At 40.4% G+C, this 17233-nt stretch overlaps 1 pseudogene; it reads left to right on the top strand.

Annotated features, from left to right (window-relative positions):
- The window catches only part of LOC123485055, a 152226-nt pseudogene that overhangs the window by 16507 nt on the left and 118486 nt on the right, over positions 1 to 17233 (top strand).

Here is a 17233-nt window from a genome sequence, read left to right as displayed (position 1 = left end):
ATTGCTACGGAGTAGCCCTTCAATTGTTCTCCACTAATTCCCCCGCTAAAGCCCCTTCCCATCCCAAGTTGAGCCGTCATCGCCGTGATCAGCATCCCACCCACGTCCCTCCGTATCCCTAAGGCCCCGAGAGGCCAGGACCCATCCATCGAAAACAGCACATAGTGCCACCCACAAAACAAAAGCAGGTCAACCGCCAAAAGCATTTCCAATGCTTTCACCTCTATATATATATATATCTATTTATTTATTTTTTAATTATGCATATTCTATTTTTCATCATTATCAATTAATATGCGTAATAATGTCGGCAGTTCACGCGTAGGATTCTAACATATAACCCGGATTGCCATTGTATTACATTTAATTCATTGACAAGTAATTATTATCCCAGCAAATAATTCCCGCGGTCCATCCCATACCCTCCCCCCCAACATCCCCACCCCCACAACAGACGTCAGACAAGCACACACGCACATACTCACATACTCCAACACACTCAACCCCTCCCCTCCACAGTCCACCATAAAAACAGATACTCAACAGCTGTTATATCCCAGAGCCCAACTCGAGAAATAACTTGATCTACGAGTGCAGATACAGTTAAAGCTGACTGAGAAAGCATGCAGATTGAGTAGAAATTGATAACAATGTGAGATTTGATTAATCTACTTAATCTATGTCCAGTCCTAGGTGATGGAGATCAGATCACCCTCTTCACCTGAGACACAAACACTCTGATCCCCTGTTTTAACCATTTTCCCAAGCATCTCCATGCGATCAGACCTTTGATTATTTTGTGCCACCTGGGCTACAATGATAAACCCCCTCTCTGATTGTCCGAGTGTGACCCCTCCCCATGGGTTACTGCAGCCAGTGTTGCCAGCACTGCCACTACCTGGGTGGGCGTACCCCACCGGAATCCCCACCGGCTAGGTAAAAGGTCGTCAAGGTTCTCATTAGCAGCTTTGAGAATTTCCTTGTTTATTATGCTCTCCCCATCAGGGGCTCTGGCTTTGTATGACCAACCCTGCCAGGCAGGCTCAGAATCTTGAGGGGGCGGTGCTGCTCAAGTAGGTCTCTGACCGTATTTATTTCTCTGTTTAGGCTGCATATTCACAGCAGGTCCAAAAAGAGATGGGAACTTCTCTTTGGTGTATAGGTCGCTCAGGTGGGTGTCAAGGTTATAGGGTTAGGGATCTTTCCATCATGATAGGACAATGGAAAATTAGATTAGATGTATACTATATTTAAAAATGTATATCCCTCATCCACACAAAATTGACAGCTCTCTCTCTGTACCCCTGCTCCCAGACCCCCGGTCGGCTCCGGGATATGCAACCATTTCCCCTCTCACTCATTTAACGCCGCACCTTTTCAAACACAAAAATGCATACCACATGGTTGACTGGGGAAGAAATGGGCCGAGCGTGCAAACGCACCCGCATCCACATCTGCCGCAAGGGGGAAAGGACGCCAGAGAGAACACAGGACCAACCACAACAACCATCCGCCAAAACAACAACCTCCCGCCAAAAAAAGCCATGTTCTAATTATTTGTATTTAAATATGTATTATTCTGCTTGTTATATCGTTTTATACAATACTATACTTACTATAAATGTCATTTAATATTACAATCCCTATCAGGTGCTCCAATATTTGACTCCTCTATTACCACTTAGAATAGCCATGGAGTAGTCTTTGTGTCTCTGAACATTTGGTTGTCAATATATAATTTATCCACCACTAATGCAACACGTTTCCCTTTTAATCTGTTTTCCTTGAAGATTGGATACAGAACTTTGCGCCTTTCTACAATCTCCCTCGGGAACTGATCATTCATGCCTATTTTTGTGCCAGCAAGTCTTTTCCCAGGCTCTTCACCATAGCTTTCTCCTTAAAAAACGCAAATTTGGCAACGATTGGGCGCTCATATTTCTGTCCTCTTTTTCCTAAACGATGTACACGTTCGAGTTGGATTTTATCGACAGCCTCGAGTGGGATTTGTAGCGCTGTATGCAGGAAGTCCTTCATAACATTCTCTGTTATTTCTCCCTCCTTTTCCTGAATACCGGTAAGTACTAGATTTTCCCTCATCGATCTAGTTTGGATGTCTAGTAAGGCTGCTTTCAGAAGATTGTTCTCCTTTTTTAGTTCCCTAACGTTCGTTTCTATTTTAGAGACTGTCACTTTTAATTCTTTGGTTTCTTTCTCCATTACCAAAGCTTTTTCGTCACTCATTTGAAGACTCGCTTTCAACTCTTTTACGTCTTTACTGACCAGTTCTAGTATGCCCAATTTGTCATTTATCGACTTCAACAGGTCGCTTTCCACACTTACCATACCTAGTGGTGAAAAGCATATGTCATCCGTATCAGTTGAAGAGTCGCGTTTTCTTTTGGGGATCGGCTCTCTCGCTTATCTTCCGCCATGTTTGGGTGTTGCGTGTTGATGTAATATTTGTCGATATATTTCTCTAGCCTTATGATCTGTTTTATGTTATTATCCAGATTGAATTATATTAACTGCGAATATATGAAATGCTAATATTTAGTCTAACTTATTGATTTTGAATATTATGTTTTTATCTTGAGGTGTTTCGTACCGATTTCTATTCAATACGCCATCTTGTCTACGCCCACTCCCTGTCCCCTGCCAGCAATCGCTAAGAGCCGGAATTCTTACTGGTTGGTAGGTGATCAAATTAATTATTTAAAAATCATACAATGTGATTTTCTGGATTTTTGTTTTAGATTCTGTCTCTCACAGTTGAAGTGTACCTATGATCAAAATTACAGACCTCTACATCCTTTGTAAGTAGGAAAACCTGCAAAATCGGCAGTGTATCAAATACTTGTTCTCCCCACTGTATCTTTTTAGTGACTGGGTGTGTTGATACACCATCCAAAGTGTAATTAATAACTTCACCATGCTCAATGGGGATATTCATTGTCTGTTTTTAAATGTTTTACCCATCTAACCAATAGCCCTTCTTTGCGACGCATTGGAAAACCTCCCTGGTCTTTGTGGTTGAATCTGTTTTTGAAATTCACTGCTTGACTGAGGGACCTTACAGATAATTGTATGTGTGGCGTACAGAGATGAGGTAGTCATTCAAAAATCATGTTAAACACATTATTATTATTATTGCACATAGTGAATCCATGCAACTTATGTGACTTGTTAAGCACATTTCTACTCCTGAACTTATTTAGGCTTGCCATAACAAAGGGTTTGAATACTTTGTTTAACATTTTTATACATTTCTAAAAACATAATTCCACTTTGATATAATGGGGTTTTGTGTGTGTGTGTGTGTAGGCCAGTGACAATTTAATCCATTTAAAATTCAGGCTGTAACACAACATTTAGAAAAAGTCAAGGGGTGTGAATACTTTCTGAAGGCACTGCTGCCCTATTTATGTGGATAAGTCCGGCCATATCATTCTAAAGTGCATACATCAACTCGGTAGGTTCACCGCTACTGTCAGTGCGCACAGGTTTCCATAGGCTACAGCCTCGGCTTGGGTCTCCAAATTTCGTCCCCACAAATTATGAAGCCATAGGCCTACAATTGGAATTCTGAATAACGGCACAGATATTTATACTTCACTGTGGAAAAGAGCCCGAAATATCTGTCATGTTGACATGCTTTTCAGTTTGCTGAAATATGACTGGTTTCACATATCTCTCCAGCGATCATAAGATAAAATAAATCTAAAACAATTGTAATTTATATGTACAATTCCCTTATCCAAACAGATTACTCAAATAGCTCTGTAAATTTGTAAATTTCAGTGCTTGGAGAATGGTGTTATTTCTATCGGGGGGAATAAAGATATTGTTCCACTTGGAACCGACAGGTTGCTCGACCTTATTCATCATTTCATTGCGCTTAAAGGTGTTGGAATTATGACGGAATTAAGTCAAGGTCAGTATACAGTGTGTCTGTGGACACCTCCGCCACATCTTCATTTCTTTGATCTCTACCCCAAACGAATAGTGGCTGAATAGTATGCTATTCTCATGCGTAACGTCAGAATACGCGTAGAGAGAAAAGTGCATCAAAAGGAAATTCCATTCCATTTACGCACGCTTAACTTTGGTCGGAATTTACCCCTATTAGTCTTTGTTCTTCATATCTGTGGCACAGTTATTGTCTTATCACAGATATAGCCTATACTGTAAAGCAATAACTGCATGTGCAAAAAATGTATTTAGAGTTTAGCTACGCCAGAATTTATTCTGAGTTATGATCATGTCTCAAAGTAGCTTATTGCAGTTTTTGGAAATTTTGGATTTTTATGGGCCCGAAACGTGAAATGAAGCAGGAAATTAAAAACCTAAGATAAGATTGTTTTCCCCCCTTAAAGCCGTTGCTTCATGCAGTAATGCCTCATCATACCCGATTCAGGCTCTGCACGCACTCAAAAAGTGACTGGTATTCATTTACACAAAGTGTTTTGATTAAACCGCTTTTTTTTTTTTGGAATGGTATCATGCGACTATTGAAAAATAAATATGCTAGTCTGTCACACATTGGTGTAATATGACATGCATACTGCCAATTGGGTTTTTATTAGCTTGTTCAAAACCCTGCATCCAATTTCCCAACTATCCATAAATAGCAGTCTTGTTCGACCTTGTTACTGGAAACTTAGCTGGAGTCTATCAAGACTTGTAGCATGTACTGTACATGTATGGGTGACAATGGATCGCATTCAAGTCTCTGCTAGTCTTCGCTTTGTTTAACTTCGATGTGTGTGTATTTGTGCATGTGTGAGTGTGAGTGTGGGTGTATGTGCTGGTTTTTACAGTATAGGTCTACATCTCTGGGTGGTGATAATGATATCAGTCGTTTGGTTTGGACGAGGTGCAAGATTAGTTCAGTAACAAACTCCTAGCACGGTTATTTTCCTGGGTTTCTCAGAACTCCAGACCCTTTTGGCTGAATCAGTTATTTTTAAACCGGTCTGTGGGGGGAGAGATCCAGGGGGTTAGTGTCATATAATTCTACCCTGGGCACCCCCCCTTCTCACTGCTATCGTCCCATTCCACGGGTCTGTGTCAGTTAACCATGCGGTGACTCATCCACGCAGGTGTGCGTGTGTGTGCTTGCGTGTGCGTGGTGGGTGTTTTGTGTGTTATATCGGCTGTTACGATGTTTACCATGTTTCGTCTTTTACACAGATATAGTAAACATATTTGTGTTGACACACTCCCACAGGTTGTCTTTCTCCTGTCCAGTGCATCCTAGGCGGCTTCATTTGATCCTCCTTTACTCCTTTCCCACATTATCGCTCTGCCTCGACAGTCTCTCCCTGAGGGGCAATCACTGGTGACTGACTGTATGAAAAACAACTCAAGGTAAACAAGTCTCCAACTGCAGAGCCTGATATTGCTTTAATACCTCATGAGTGAGAGAGAGCAAGCACAGTAAACAGAGTATATCTTTAGTCACCTAATTTGAAAGGACCCAAATAGCCACCACAGCGGAAATGACCCCTACCCCCCCCCACTGTCACACTCTAAACATGGTTCCCATACCTACTACTATAATCACAGTCAGTGTCCGTGACTAGATGGTCACCAAAATGTTCTAACAAACAGAATCTCAAGACGTTTGTCTGATAAGAAAAGTTATTTGAGATGAGGGAGTTCTATGTGTCATTACCTGACCCAGGCTAATGGAAATCATGTCTCATCTAACTAGCCAGGCCCCCCACATCTCCCGTAGTTTGTCCCATTTCGTCTTTCCCTCTTCTCAGTAGGAACACTTCTGAGGTGCTAATGGAGTCGGTAATGGAGAGAGACTGACTGAGCTCTGAGGAACATGTATCGGACACTCAGGTCAGTGATTGCATTGAGGCTACCATTCACACAGAATACCTTTTTAATTATGTTCTTTTAATTAACCAGCTAGCATTATGTCTATGTCCATTTGTCTACCCGCTCGCCTTGGCAGACTAGGTCCCTGCCTCCTACTATATTTTCCATTCAGTCAAAAAAAATTTTTTTCTCTTTTAGATTAGCATGATAATACCCCACGGGGGGATGGATGGTGAGGTGTCAGCACAGGGTTGCTAATCAGATCAGTTATTATTATACTAAATGCACCATCGGTTAAACTAACAGTCGGAATTCCGGCATTATTCTCCAATACCAATGGGTTAAGAAAGGGGGAAGGAGAACAATGGCAAATTGTGGGCTATGTCTTGCTCCCTGGTGTCCACAATATTGTTCCATGGATCTTTCCCCCAGTGTAATTATGCTATGCTAATATCCTCCCCCTGGTCCCCAGTTATACCAGCAGCAGGGTTGTTCAGACTTCCAAATTAGACTGTGCTATGTCACGTTGTTGTAGATAATTTAAATAAATAAAAAGTCCTCCAGTGCCACCCCTGAAACATGAGCATATCCTGGACTGTTTCTCAGACGCTCTCTGTGGCGGTGGGGGTTTGACTGGAAAATCATTGGCTGAGCTTGTCGCCATGGTTTCAGCATCAGGGTCAGGTGTGGGTCAGACCACCTTGAACTCCTCCGCTGGAGTGATTGTGTTGGCCTTGACAGGGTTAGACCGCTGCTCCTCCCCTTGACACAAGGACTTTGTTAAAGCCTGAAACAGGCAGCACAGACAAACCCCTGTCATGGTCTGAGGAGAGCCGGGTGAGGTCAGGGGTCAGGAGTTAAGGTGGAGTTGTGGCTTGACCTGAATACGGATTGATTTTCTTTGTGGCTGTCTGGGGAAGGGGGCCATGTGAGGGGGGTCAAGTCTTTTACCCACTGTTAAGACGTAGCGTATGGGAATGTGGTGAAGGAATGGCGAGAGACGAGTGGTCACAACATGCCTCTCCCTTCTGCTGGACTGTGTGTGTGCTCCTTGTGCTTTCGATCTCACTGACCCACAGCACTACACTGACCCACAGCACTACACTGACCCACAGCACTACACTGACCCACAATAGACAGCTGAGAGGAGGAAAGACAGTTACTGGGTACTCTGTGCCCGATGAACACATTCTTAGTATTGCATAAATATGCTCCTCTCTGTGGTCTGTTCTTTTAACATTTTATGTAGAGCTGAAAAACTCCCTTGCTAGCCTTGCATTTTCTCCTAGTAAAGTTGTGTTTTGACAATGACATGCACAAGAGAGCTCTAGGGTTTAGCTTGAGCTAAACTGATGATATTTTGATGATCTTTGAGTGGCAATTTGTAGCTCACATGGATGGTTCTCGATGCATTTTTAAAGAAAGGGCTCAGTTATGTGCACAAAGTTAGTCCCTTTCCAAAGTCTACATTGTAGTTGACAATTTAAATGTCTCCTCAAGTAATCAGAGATATCAACATTGTCAAACCAGAAATTCTGGCACTCTCGGTCTCGGTAGTCCATGACATTGAACCGCAAACCGTTGTTACTACATCTTTGCTAATATTGACTGTAACTGAAATTTGGGGAGCAAACATACGCTTGAACAACGACCATTTTGGAGACTGCATTAAACCTTCGGGCAGTGACATGGTGGTCCACAGCTGTAGATGATCCCAATATCTTAATGCCGAGCCCTGGTCCTGATCCTGCACCCTGGGGCTTCATCCAGGATAATGAGCAGCTAAGTCTTCCCGCCTTAGTCTCTGTGATTAATCAAACTGCTGCAAGGTCAGTGGAGAGGACACAGGGTTTGGAAGAAATCTGTCCTCTCCTAACCTCCAACCCTATCCTTCATCTCTTCCTCCACGTGGCGAGATCTGAGATCTGTGGTTGTTGTCATTTGTGTTATTTTGCTTAATGGAGCTTTTCTGGTTTCTTTGGAGATGTTGTGGTATTTCACTGTTGAAGATCCATATTCAGAATCGATGCAGAATTGCACATGCGCATGTCAACACATGTTAACATGCAAGTGTGTGAGCTGCTTGTTTGTCCTTCCAACCATATATGGAAGCTTCTGAAAAGAGTAGAATAAAGTTGCAAATAAAACAAAAAATCCTGAAAAATGTTTCAGCGGCCAGAGTTGTACTTGATTAAGTACCACGTTGTGATTACGAGCAGTGGATTGTGTAATGGTGTTTATATGTTAACTCAGAGTTTAGAGGAAGCCCAGGCTGGCCAGTTTTGTTGCCTTAGCTCTGGTGGTGGAATCATTCCCCTCTACTCACGTTACCCAATCAGAAGAGATTATGCTGGCACCGTTATCTCAAAGCCCTCTCAGATATTTTTTCCTTCCAATTTACATTTATGTTTTTCCTTTTTCAGGTGTTTTTAGGTCTTATGCTACACTTATGCTGCCTTGGCTTGGGTATCATACTTTTAGAGTGAGGCAAGTTTCTTATTTTTTAAGGAAAATAAGATTGTTCTCCACATTCAATATGTTAAGAGCCTTGAAAGCTTATTGAGCCCAGCAGATGCTTGCCTTTTCCCTTACTCCAGCCAAATATCTTTTGAAATTGCATTGACGAGTTGATCGCAGTGCACCAATCAGATAGTACGAGCATGATCCTAACAGGTGGCTTATTGATTTGTGGTGTTGATTAAACTGTGCAACCTTCCCCTCTTTCCTGAAGGAAAATAAAACACATAGCCCTACCCTCAAAAATGAATGTACTGGGCATTTGGGAGCAATTTGAAGTCTGGGACCTTTTAGTGCCTTGGTAATAATGTTTTGCTGTTGAACTTGAAATGGAATTTGGTTTCCACTGCACACAAGCGTTGAATATGTTATTATTTTGTGTTGTTCTTCCCCAGGCTGTGCTTTGAATTCTGAACTGATCCATTACAGCTCTTACAGATGGCAAGTACCAGCATTCATCGATCAACATTTTGCTACAGACCAAAAAATAGCAAAACAATAGTATATTGGCCAGAAGCCCACGCATATCACGCAATCCACAAATAGGCTGTTATTGATACACTGTAGTTTAGATTTTCTCTCTTTGTGCTCTTGGCCTTTTTCACTCAAACTGGGGGCAGAGTGAAACTAGAACAAAGTACAAATAAACAGAGCTATTATAAAATTTTAGACAATGAAGAAGAAATAAGATGGAGAGTCTGTTCGCCTTGACCTTAACTGAACCAGCGTTCGCATGTGGCTGCCAGCATGTCATTTTTTTGTTTTAATCCAGGGGCTTCTTTTTTTAACAAGTCTTTACAGGTTGAACTACCTGCTGGGTTTTCGAAGAACTAGGTCACATACCCGACCTTGACCATTTGTCACAATTAGCTTTGTCTAGAATAGATAAGGACCTAGTGTTGGATCTAGGTCAATGGTCTCTAATCATGGCCCCAAAAACGTTCAATCACAGATGATTTTGACCGACCAAGTTCAGTCTAACTATAAATTGGGGGGGATGCACTTTCTTGAGGCTCTGCTGAATCGACTGGCAGAAGGAATTTTCCAGAACAATGACCATGTTAATGTGTTTCCAAAATGTTAATTGTGATTGATGGCCCTCATGTTAAGCAAGGCCTTGTTGCGATTTGGGATTTCTGTAGTGTACATTTTTTGGCCAAGGACTTGGATAACCCTCATAATATGCTATAATTCCCAACATGAAGCATGCACGGCAAGAGCATGGACATCCATTTAAAAAAATGGACCTAAATCTAGGTGTCAGGCTATCCAGAGGAACAAAATCACTTACGAAACCCACAGATTGTTCTTTTTCATTGTTTGAAAGATCTCTTTGCCATATTGTCAGAGAGTGGAGAATTCAAAAAAGCTTTCTCAAACCACTCTGTGCTGAAAGGGGAACTGGCAAAGTGAAGCCTAATTCTCTTGAAGCAGATTGCCAGAACAGATTGTGTTCTGAGATGCCCTGTGATTTGGCGAGCTCCAACTCTCTAGGATTTGTCAACAGATTTTCTTCATAAGCTGCCCATTATCAATGTAAACTAAGTGCACTTTTGTTAACTTCCTTTCTCTGAATAGAGAAGAACCTGCAAAGAAACTTGTCCTCTTCTGCTTTGTTAGTCAATGGAATTTCTGTTCTGACATCTTAAGCACAGGACATTTTAAATGTCTTGCTTTTTTTTCACTGACCAGAGTTGACTACTTCAATTGTCCATTGCTGCTCTTGTTATTTCCAGAGTACATTGCCATTTTATTGTTTGTCTGGGTCTTTCCTTTACTATAAACCTGGCTATAGTATAGAGCAGGGGTATCAAACATACGAATCCGGCCCGCGGATGGTTTGAGTAAAACATTATTCTTTTATAATAATATACTTGTAGTCAGTCAGGGCGCATAGAAAATTATATTTATAGAGGACAGTGTTTTTGCAATTTTGACGGCGAGGAAAAAGTTGACAGACACATAATTATTATGCAGGGTTGGTACATATCGCCTTCTCATATTATTGACCTGCTGCATTTTGTTTTTAAGAAATAGTCCACTCGTTAAGGAACTTTATGTACTAGATGGGAACCCTGCTTCACAATATATGAATTGCTGCATGACAGAGGTAGAGGGATTTAAATGATGTGACATGCAGGACCTCTGAGGTGTGAAAATTTGCCCTAAAAGCCCGATTTTGATTAAAATGACCACATAGAGCAGAGGTTCTTTTTCTTGGCTAGACCATTACATATTGTGAATGTCTAACTGTACGTCACTCTTGAATTTGTCCCTGTTTAAATAATTCCTATTTTTGTTTTTGTTTAGATTGTGGATGTCTTCACTCGGGGTGGCGATCCTAACCAGCTAGTGCCAATAATCTATCCGTGTCAGCTGGCTGAATCTCTGCAGTCAAATTTGTCGAAAGTTAAGGTAAGAATGCAGTGAATATTAATTGCAGTGAGATGAATGTTGATTGGGAGTTGTAGCTCTGGCTATGAACTTTCTTCTTATTGTTTAATCTTTAACAATTATGAATAAGAGTGGTTTGATAGGATAGGTGCAAGGTCGGGTGGCTGGAGGCACCCAGTGACAGATTGATAAATGGAAGCCGTGGAAAGGTTATTTAGCCACTTTTTTAATTCCTTTAATGACCTATATTATTCATTGATTAAAATATTTTATCAAATCTAATCTACAGAGCTGAGTAATTTTCATGAGCATAACTTTGAATTATCCTCTCATTTTGTTTTTGTAGAAGTAGATTAGACTTATATTATCATGTTATACGTTTATTAGCATGACAATAGCATATTGATGTGTAGGCCGTGGTGGAAAGTGGCTCAGATTGCATTATGGCCATCCCGCCAGTCATTGAAAAAACAACTGCATAGATTCCCCTAGTGACCGTAGCCTAGATGAAGAGGCATCCTGTCTGGTCTGACAGTCCCTGGCCACCATGACCATGGACAGTAGAGGACAGGGTCAAGGTGTGCTGGTGACAGGCCATCTCACGGGATGGGTCTAAACAGATGGTTGGCCAGATGCAATCTAGCTGTGACCTTGGACCAATCTGAGGGTAGAACCAGTGCAAATGTCTTAAAAAAACATGTCCATAATATCAGTCGAAGACCCATTTTACAGTACTTTGTTATTGTTTGGTGTCTGTTAGTGAGTGATTTACATTATTTTGCATTTTGAGGACATACAGAGGCATCATTATAGCAATTTCTGAAAATATGCAGTCTTTGGGGAGTGTGTCCCTCTATCGCTTAAACAACAGTTTGTCTCTTCTCAATAATTCGCATCTCACCTGCCACTTGACCATCCAGGGCTCTCAGAGGAGATGCCCCAACCCTGACCCAATTCAAACAGCCAGATCCAGAAAACAGGAGGAGCCTGGGGAATGACTGCCACCATCAGCCCTACCAGCCCTGCAGAGTGATTTAAGAGCAGTGAAGGGAGGGGCATGACAAGAGCTGGATGTCGGATTGGGACCGGGGGTGAGGTTAGAGGTGTCAGGCATATAATTGGGGTGAGGAGATCTCGGGGTAGATAGAGAGAAGCTTTATTAAGTCAGTTGAACTCGGATGTGGCCCGTCCACCTCGCTTTCCCACACACCCACACATAAAGGCCAATCTTCCATTTCCACAAGAGACTCTGTTCAACAAAGGCGTAGAGGGCAAACTCCTCAGGCTCCTTTCAATCAGAGATAAGACAAAGACCTAATTAATCTACAAATGCTAGTGGGAAGGCTATCTATGTTCCTGTGTCCAAATGGTTGTCTGCTCCTCTGACACAGTTCCAGTTGAAAATATATGCTACTGTCTAGTTCTGTTTAAGGACTGATTAGTTAAATGCAAGTGTGTTCAGTAGTTTCAGGGCTTTTTTATTTGTTTCAAAACCAGTTTGACGCGACCCTTTTTTAAGTGATGGGGTTCTGCACTACCTTGATGTAGTGCAGAAATGTGTTTTTCATTTTCTCACACAGTAAATGCTAAATTGTTAATACTCTGTCATTGAAGTCCCCCCTTCGCTCAGGCTCTTATTCTGCGGTGCCCTGTAGAGGCTTGTTTTCAAAGCCACTGTGAAGGAGAGGGACACTGACAGCCTGGACACAGCTCTCTTTTCCTGAGAAAATTGTTTAGACTCTGAACAGCAAAACAAGAGAAAGTTGATGCAGAGAGGTCACGGGCAGAATTAGCTGCCTCCCTCAGTTTCTCCCACCACAAATTGGTTTCCGAGGAACTCAAGAAAGAGACTGGCTCCTTGTGTTCTCTGCTTCCTTAGTAGCTTGTTAATCCCCAGCTCTGGCCGGAGGGGAAATGCTTGCGCACACACTACCCCGAAAAAACGACCCCCTGTCCTCCTACCCAATCCTACAGGGGCTTGCTAATCCTGTGCCTGGTCATGGTGGGGAGATTGCTGGAATTTTCAAAACCCGTCTCTGGCCAGACTTCAAAGTCACAGCGATACAAGGCTTGAGAAAGTGGGCTGGGTGAATGAGGTCCGCTGTGAGCAAACCCGCTCCGAGGGTCACCTCAAACGTTACCTATGCACTTTCCCCAAGGCAACACAGAGGCGTTCACAGTCTCGAGGGGATAGTTTTGTTGATTGGGGTACTGGGTAGGGGATAGCTGGTTTGGCAGATGTGTGTGGAGGCTTTCTCTGGCCATAACCTGTGAAACCTGACAGAAGGATGGTGGGCCTGTGAAGCTATTTATCCCAATTTGAAGAGCTGCAGCCAAATTGAAAGGTACCATTTCAAGTGAATTGCAGGGGAAAAAATTAATTGAAAACCCCTCCCTCCCTTCCTTTAAGTCTTTTTAATTATTGAACTGACAAACTCCTAATTCTGAATATGTGAAGTTTTGATTGATCCTCATCATTTATAGTAATAATGATACCTTTGCCTTGTGCCAATCCTGTCAGATCATGTTAAATGAACTGTCATAACAAGTCTATCTATGTACAGGCTGTATCGTGAGTCAGGATTTTGGCTCTGGGTGTGTTAATTGTGAGACATCTCACTGTTTATAATTCTACAGAATACTGCTGCTCCTTTGCCAAGAATCACTCCAATTACTACCATGTACATTCTTTTTGGGTCCTCATACCCAGTTAGATTCTCAGATAACAATTAGCTTGATTGGAGCAGCAAGGATTCATGCCAGCTGAGTAGGATTTTCAGGATCATTGCACTTTCTATTTTTTGTGATCAACAATAGTTTACTGTCTTAACAAGCCTGTGATAGTAATTTTTTAAATATTTCATAGTTTTATATTCAGCATCTGTCGCTCTTTCTTAGAAATGATTTAACACAATAACATACTGGTTATTCCAATTGGCATGACTAATCTTGTGGGCTTCAAATACAAAGCATTTAAGTACAAATGTTTGTGCCCATGTGCTTGTTAGCTTGATTTCCATTCCATTTGGTCAAACTATCTAAAATATTTGTCCTCGTTTTGTGTCTTCCTCTTGAGTTATTTGTCTCGTTATTTAAATTTAATCAGAAGTCTTTGTTGCTTGGACGGTTCAGAGGGCTCACTCAATTTAAACCCTTGATTAGAATAAAGGAATAATTACAGTGAAGGACTCCTTACTCCTGATGATAACTTGCCTGCTCGCTTGTTTAACGAATGCAGCATGTCCGTGCAACCTGGTAATTAGCTTAAGTGGACTCCCCGGGCTCCAGATTATGCTTTTTGCCTTCCTTGACCAGTAAAGTGCTGGGATGTGTGGCGAGTGGGATTCAGCCATAATGCTCTCTGCCATTTGCTGAACCCAGCTAAACATGTCACTGAGACAGCTTTGCCCTAGGCTAACCCTGCATAAGAGGTCAGCAAGGTTTAGTAGAATAATGAGGATTTTCTGTTACCTACGGATACATTAGTAGATGTGATGTTGCAATTCATTGAGCTTATTCAATTAGCAAACCCTAGCCTATTCTTTAGTGCAGATCTTTCTCTACAGATTGATTTACATACCTTTTACCTCTTTGTTAGAAGGGTGACAAGAATACTTGATGTCTAGGTCAGCTTTGAAATTTCAGAAATATGACTTGAAACATCTCAAAATCAAATTGTATTTGTCACATGCACCTAATACAACAGGTGTAGACCTTACCGTGACATGCTTACTTACAAGCCCATAACCAACAATGCATTTTTTTTTTTTTTTAAGTAAGTAAGAAAATATTTGCTAAAAAAAATTAAAAAGGGAAATAAAGTAACACAATAAAATAACAATAACAAGGCTATATACAGGGGGTACCGGTACCGAGTCAATGTGCGGGGGTACAGATTAGTTGAGGTAATATGTACATGTAGGTAGGGGTAAAGTGACTATGCATAGATAATAAACAGCGAGTAGAGTTACTATGGTGTATTCTGTATCAGGGCTCTAAGCTTACCTTTTTTAACAAGGAGCATGTGTGCGCCTAGATTGAAAAATCTAGGAGCACACAAAGAAATTTAGGAGCACAATGAAAAATATTTGAAGTAACAAAATATTTTCTTTGTAGTAATGGTGCAATCAAGACTGTCATGAATCTGCGCTCGTGTATTCTCAGTGGCACTCAGGGGCTGCGGTACAGTGAAGTAATCATTGCAACAATTATCATCATAGCAGACTTCGAAAAGGCATTTGATAAAGTTCGACTGGAATTTATATATAAATGCCTGGAGCATTTCAATTTTGGAGAATCTCTTATAAAATGGGTCAAAATCATGTATAGTAACCCTAGGTGTAAAATAGTAAATAATGGCTATTTCTCAGAAAGTTTTAAACTGTCAAGAGGAGTGAAACAAGGTTGTCCACTATCGGCATATCTATTTATTGTGGCCATCGAGATGTTGGCTATTAAAATCAGATCCAATAATAATATCAGAGGATTAGAAATACAGGGCTTAAAAACAAAGGTGTCATTGTACGCAGATGATTCATGTTTTCTTTTAGATCCACAACTAGAATCCCTCCACAGCCTCATAGAGGATCTAGATACATTTTCTAACCTCTCTGGATTAAAACCAAATTATGACAAATGTACTATATTACGTATTGGATCACTAAAAAATACAATTTTTACATTACCATGTAGTTTACCAATAAAATGGTCTGATGGTGATGTGGATATACTCGGAATACATATCCCAAAGGAAATAAATGATCTCACTTCAATAAATTTTAATAGAAAGTTAGCAAAAATAGATAAGATCTTACTACCATGGAAAGGAAAATACCTGTCAATTTGTGGAAAAATCACCCTGATTAACTCTTTAGTATTATCCCAGTTTACCTATTTGCTTATGGTCTTGCCTACGCCTAGCAAACAGTTTTTTAAATTATATGAGAAAAAAATATTCAATTTTATTTGGAACGGCAAGCCAGACAAAATTAAAAGAGCATATTTATATAATGAATATGAATTCGGAGGACAGAAATTATTAAATATTAAAGCATTAGACCTATCACTAAAATCTTCAGTCATCCAAAAGTTATACTTAAATCCGAACTGGTTCTCAAGCAAATTAGTAAGATTGTCTCACCCACTGTTCAAGAAAGGCCTTTTTCCCTTTATTCAGATTACAACCTCTCACTTTCAGTTATTTGAAAAGGAAATAATCTCCCAAATGTCACTATTTCTAAAACAGGCCATAGAAAGTTGGTTGCAATTTCAATTTAATCCTCCAGAAACGACAGAACAAATAATGCAACAAATATTGTGGTTAAATTCAAATATACTAATTGACAAAAAAACTTTATTTTTGACAGAATGTTTAAAAAAGGTATAATCTTCGTAAATGATATCATCGGTAGGACTGGTGGAGTTATGTCGCACATGCAGCTAACAAAAACATATGGAAATGTCTGCTCTACCCAAAATTACAACCAAATAATTGCAGCCTTACCGCAAAAGTGGAAGAGGAAAGTTGAAGGGGGAGAAAGTAAGGAACTTGTCTGTCGGCCTTGCATTAAAGAACATAATTGGTTAAGGGAAAACTGTGATAAATAAAAAAGTATATCAGTTTCACTTAAGGACCAAAGGATTGACAGCCGTCCCATATAGATTGCAAAATAGTTGGGAAGAGATCTTTGACGTACCGATCCCATGGCATAGTGTTTATGAACTGACACGCAAAACGACACCGGATTCAAAAATTAGAATCTTTCAATTTAAATTATTATATAAAATTCTTGCTACCAATAGAATGTTATTTATATGGGGGATACAATCTTCCCAGCTCTGCAGATTTTGCTGTGAAGAGAGAGAATCATTAGATCATTTGTTTTGGTTCTGTCCATTTGTAGCTTGTTTTTGGACACAGGTCCAGGAATGGCTAAAGGATTGCAATATTTACCTGGAACTAACCTTGCAGATACCATTACTGGGTGATCTGAAAAGTCATAGTCAATCAATCAATAATATAATAATACTTTTAGCAAAATTTTTTATTTTTAATTCACAATCTGTAGAAGCAATGAGAATAGAAAGGTTCAGAACTTTTGTAAAACATCACAGTACGGTTGAAATATATATGGCAAATAGAAATCCTATATGGATGGTGTTAAGAGATAGATGGTAGGTATTGAATAGAGTAGAAGGATGGGACTAATAACAAATAACAACAAATAATAACAAAGATAGCTAATAATGTAAGCATACTGTGTCCATAATAAGTATATAGGTTGTATGTTGGGAGCTTTTGGGAAAGAGCACAGTTAGAAAGATATGGCATTTAGAAGCAAACCGGATGGACATCATGAAAATGATCGGAGAGGTTGAGAGTAGAAGAGGTTCAGGAGCAAAAAAATAAATGAATATATATATATATATATAATTATTGTAAAATTAACTCTGTCCATAAGGTGTAGATAGTAAGTATAGACCGGAAGTA

The sequence above is a fragment of the Coregonus clupeaformis genome, unplaced genomic scaffold (genome assembly GCF_020615455.1).
Source record: "Coregonus clupeaformis isolate EN_2021a unplaced genomic scaffold, ASM2061545v1 scaf0551, whole genome shotgun sequence".
Taxonomy (NCBI): domain Eukaryota; kingdom Metazoa; phylum Chordata; class Actinopteri; order Salmoniformes; family Salmonidae; genus Coregonus; species Coregonus clupeaformis.
The sequence above is the reverse complement of the archived record's forward strand: the minus strand, read 5'-3'. Positions and strand labels throughout refer to the sequence as shown.